This window comes from Homarus americanus, unplaced genomic scaffold (assembly GCF_018991925.1).
Source record: "Homarus americanus isolate GMGI-L3 unplaced genomic scaffold, GMGI_Hamer_2.0 scaffold24694, whole genome shotgun sequence".
In the NCBI taxonomy this organism is placed as follows: Eukaryota; Metazoa; Arthropoda; class Malacostraca; order Decapoda; family Nephropidae; genus Homarus; species Homarus americanus.
Genome location: NW_024732780.1, coordinates 3,079,132 through 3,084,698, shown reverse-complemented (window position 1 = coordinate 3,084,698; position 5,567 = coordinate 3,079,132). Strand labels below are relative to the sequence as shown.

Genomic DNA, 5,567 nt, shown 5'->3' with positions numbered 1-5,567 from the left:
GGCCTACTGCAGACTCGTCGCATTCGAGCTATATCACAAACTGTTTAAAAAAAAAAGGCTGTTCTTATGTTCTACCAGCCATGATTCATGTTTTGTATGGTCTCTTTAATATGCTGCCACTATTCTTTATTTATTAGTGTTAATACAGTTTTGTTTTATACTTATCTTTATTTTTACTTTGATACAATCATTCATAGTTGAGAGATAAAGGCAGAGTTAATCATAATTGGTGTGAAGATCTAACAACCTTTAACGAATACCTTGACATATTGGCGTAGTGAGTATGATTAACTGCTGTATTTATTTCCTTGCTTGGTGCATATTTGTTTAATTTTGAACTGTGTATGTATCTTATACATTAATCGTCTTGCAGCTATTAGTCTTGATCACTGTGGCTCCGGGACTCGCGCTTCATTAAACGAGTGGTTCATTCCTGTCTTGCGGACTGGATGTTATGTGACCATCCACAGTAATTCCTGATGTATTTAATCCTTGTAAACCATTTAAAAAAGAGAGTGGATGCACAATGATATCTTACGCATTTCGGGTAGGTCATTTAATATTTCATGGGGTCTATAGCTATGTGGTGAGTACCTTTAAAGTGTACTATTAAAGTATGTTTTATATTTTTCTAACCCATGATAGGGATTGTTCCTCATCCCAATTGAGTAGTCTTGTTCTGTAACATATTACTTATATGACCTGGGTTCATTCTTTGGCACAAGTGTAGTGTGACGGTTATATCCACTACTCCTTTAACTCGAATATGCTGAATAGCTTCAAATTAACTCGAATATGCTGAATAGCTTCAAACATAGGTTGGATGCTTATATGAGCAATAGGGGTTGGGTGTAAACGGGACTGCCCAGTATGGGCCAATAGGCCCGCTGCAGTTTCCTCCATTCTTATGTTCTTATGTTCCCTTAGCTGATACGGATAGGTGATGGTTTAAGCTTTTAACGTGCTTGTGGTTCCATTGTTTGAGATGGTCGGGTGATCAGCGATGGTGCTGCGGCTATCTTTTGTATTTTCGTGCAGGTGTGATGGATTTATCCATTATTTTTACCTCGCGGAAGAGAAGTTCAATTTTAATTCATTCTTAATTTTGTTTGCTACTCTTGAGATATTGTTACTCATGAGATGTGGAAGGACCTAAAATTGATGTATGTACTTTAATGAAGGCTGGGGAAGATGCTGGTCTATCAGGGAGGATATTTCACGTTTAATAGAGAAAGAAGAACAGAGATATAAGGAAGCCATAGCTCGCGAAGAACGTGCAGCAGAGTGGGAGGCTAAACGTCATGAGTTAGATTTAGCAGAGGAAGAGAAACAACGCTCACATGAATTAGCCTTGGCTTATTTGGCTATCCGCTTCAGGGGTATCTGTGGATGTAGATGAAAGTATATCTAAATCTCTGAAGGGACTACAGATTCCTTGTTTTATCGAGGGCACAGATGATATGGACTTATTTTTACGTCGGTTTGAACGTATTGCTGAGCTTCAGAGATGGAAGAAAAATGAGTATTACATATATCTCGGTACTTTATTACGAGGTAAGGGGCTACAAACTTATATGGGTCTTCCTCATGAGACTTTCGAGAATTATGAAGTATTAAAGAAGGCTTTACTTTTGACTGAAGCAGTTGACATAGAATCATACAGCAGTAAATTTAAAGAGTGTAGACTAAAGGATGGAGAAACTTATGTTAAGATGATTACTCGAATGGAGAACCATTTCGAAGATGGCTTACTATGAGTGAGGTAAGCGAAGATTTTGAGTCTGTAGTCGATTTTATGATTAGAGATAATTTCTATAGCAATTGTTCTAATGAATTCAGGACTTTTCTAAAAAAAAAAATGGAACTGGCTGATAACTTAAAAATTGCCCAGACAGATATAGACTTGCCCATAGAAGTAGTAAAACTAAAACTTTGCCCAAACAACTTTCTGATGTCTACAATTCTGTAACGTCCGACTCTCAAAAGAAGGAAGTTACATATCATCACTGTAAAGAGAAAGGGCACATACGACCTTCGACCTGTAGGTAGTAGGCAGCTACCAAACAGGGAGGTACTACTGCCTGGGAAGATATTGGAAGCATAATGTATTGTCTAATGGTAGACTCTGCTGCCATATGGCATCACGAAAATTGTAACCAAGTCCCAGGTTGCTGATCTGACTTTCTGCCTCATTTACACACAATTGCAGGGTCTCAATTGTTTCTCTTACCATTGACAACATAACATACATATATTGTTTCTCATTCTTGATTTTGTTTCATTTTTGTATTTCTTTATGGTTCTTCATTATTATTATTATTATTATTATTATTATTTTATTTTTATTTTATTTTCTATTAAAAAAATTACTTATCTGAATTATTATTATTATTATTTTTATTATTATTATTATTATTATTATTATTATTATTATTATTATTATTATTATTATTATTATTATTATTATTATTATTATTACATTTTCTCCCCCCAGGCCCCGATGTGGGTCAGTGTCCTGTGCCCGGGTGGGCACATCGAAAGTAAACTTTGTGTTCAAAACTAAAACCTGTTCTAAGAATGCTTTACTTGAGAAGGGTAAATTATTTGACAAAGATGTGAATATCATGCTTGGCACTGGGTGTAGTGCAGTCATAATTAATGATACATTAATTCCTAAGAATAACAAGGAAAAGTTAGTGAGGGTGTATGACTGTCTGGGAGTTCATCATTCTATCCTGAGGTTCGTTGTTACCTCCAGTGTAAGTTTGTATCTGACTGGGTCAAAGCTATTGCTGCCCCCTTAAGGTTTACTGATGTCTTGGTAGGCCTGGTACCAGGTGTAACTGTTCCCACTGTTCACGTGCCTGTTCCTTAAGCTAAGGATAACCAACCAAGTGATGTCAGAGTTTTTGCAGTTCAGACAAGATCTTAATCTCAAAAAGGACCAGTACAAAAACTGTTGACTCCTGTAGACTTGGAAAGGTCCATATTGTGTCACTGGAACTCATTAAAATGGTGTAGGCTATTGCGTCAAAGTTCGAGATAAGATCAAACTTTTTCATGTGAACATGCTAAAGAAATACATTAAAAGAGATTCCTCTAACCCTGACTCTGTGCAGTGTAATGTATGCATCATTCATTCAAATCAAGAAGATCCAGGTTCGAAATTGGATATTATTGTTTATGATTCCTCTGATACAAGCTCTAAGGTTAGTATCAATAGCACATTAACCTGTGAACAAAAGGAAGATATTGATTCCATTATTATAGAATGTTCAGATGTGTTTTCTTGTAAACCATGTAAAACAGAAAGTATTTACCGTGACATTAAATTAACTACAGATATCCCAGTTTACAAGAAACCAAATCAAATGCCTCATAATATGGTTAAGGTGTTTAACGATGAAGTTGATAAATTGTTTGACATGGGAATTATTGAACATTCTGACCATGCATATTGTTCGCCTGTCGTTCTTGTAAGGAAGCCTGACGATTATGGACATTGTGTTAATGATATAACCTATTTTGATGCTGAGCCTAAGTCAACAGTTGATGAGTCCTTGGGAGAGTTTGTTGGGGATAAGTTTTTCACTGAGATCGATCTGTGTAAGGGATACTACCAGGTCCCACTTACTGTTGCATCAAAGAAAATCACTGCCTTTGCAGCAATAGAGGATTAATGCAATTCAGAATGTTACCATTTGGTTTGAAAACTGCTTGTGCTGCATTTATTAGACTGATGAAAAAAGTGACCTTTGGCCTTAAAAATGCAGCTTGTTACTTTGATAGCTTGGTTGTATATAATAGTACATGGGAAGAACATCTGAAAGATCTAAAATCCTTGTGTGACACTTTGAGAACCCATGGACTCACATCCATCTATCAAATATTTGGGATTTTCCTTGGGAAATAATCTGCTTTCACTTGTAGAAGATAAAGTAAAAGCCATTTTGGAAATGCCTGTACCTCAGGAAAAGAAACAATTACGGTCATTTGTAGGTACAGTATCTTTCTATCGGAGATTTTTTCCAAATTTTGCTGGAATAGTATCTTGCATTAATGTTCTATTCGAGAAATTCGGCAGTAACAAATTGATTTGGTCAGATGAACAACTAGAAAGTTTTCAAAACTAAAATCAGTTCTAGCTTGAACCAATATTATGTTTACCTGATTATTCTAAACTGTTTTATCTAAGAACATATGTCAGATACTGGATTGGGTACAGTCCTGTTGCTAGAGGTTGATGATACCCTCAGACCAGTATCTTATGCTAGTCGTGTACTGCTGGATCGAGAACGAAGGTATGCAGCCATCGAAAAGGAATGCCTTGCCATCGTTTGGGCCATCGGTAAGTTTAAAAATTACTTGATTGGGAAGGAATTTGTCCTTCAGACGGACCAGTAACCTCTTTCATATTTGAAAACAATGAAGAATTCTAATGCTACATTGATGCGATGGACCCTCTCTTTAAAGGACTATTCTTTTCGGGTTGAATACATTAAAGGATCTCTGAATATACGAGAAGATTTACTCAGTTGGTGTTCTTGTAATTTATTTCGTTTATATCTGTTTTGTATAATTGTTTGTTTAATATATGATAAATAATAATATAAGTCTGGGTAATTGAGCTGATATGTATTTATCAGCCTGTTCACGGGGCTATGTGAATGAATTACTGTCTTATTTCACATCTTGATTGAGCTCGAAACTCGCATGTTTCGAAACTAAAGATTCATTATACACGAGCCGTTGTGAGACGCCGCGTTACTTAGCTGGGACCTGCCTCACTGGGCAGATCTCGCCGCTGACAGTGATGGCTCAGATTTTCCTACACTTTAAGCCCTTTGTACACTGATGCAAAATTTTTTCGTGTTTAACAAGTTATTACCGAGATATATTTGTGAGTTTTTAAATCTTTTTAGAAGAATACCAAACTGAGATGAAACAAACCACTTAAATTGATTTCCAAGTTTCTATCGTGGACAAGAGTTTGCTCCCTCCAAAACTGAAGCAGTATCGACCCCAAATGAGACAAAACAGCACACCCGCACACAGTCAGGGTAAGTCAGTTCGGAGACTCATTCCTGTGCCTCAGATCCACCACAGGGAGCGAGCTTTTGTCCACGATAGTACGCCTACTCTTGTAGTGATGTACGACGAACAAGTTCCGTTTTCACAATAAACGCCTAAAAGATGAGTTCAATTAGAAATTTTGTAGGATAACTTAGCCTTCCTCTACGTCAACTTAACTAATTTAAACTTTACTTATTATTTCACTTAGAATATTTTCCTAGCATATTGTAGATCTTAATAATTTTTTGTTGAGGAAAACACTGAGGAAAGTCTATGGAATTGAAACCATTGCACTTCCGATTTTAGAATCCAAGACACTCTTGCTAGGTAATTGCCAAAACCATCACAATTTACATAGGCCTGGGTGTAAACGGGACTGCCCAGTATGGGTCAATAGGCCCGCTGCAGTTTCCGCCATTCTTATGTTCTCGATCTTTCAAATAATTAGTTTTCCAACCATCGTCCATTATAGTATAGTAGACATTGATATAAGA

At 36.5% G+C, this 5,567-nt stretch overlaps 1 protein-coding gene across 1 annotated transcript in view; it reads right to left on the bottom strand.

The window, feature by feature from the left end:
• LOC121868981 (organic cation transporter protein-like) overlaps positions 1-5,567 on the bottom strand; it is a 286,571-nt gene that overhangs the window by 36,316 nt on the left and 244,688 nt on the right. The window lies entirely within an intron of this gene.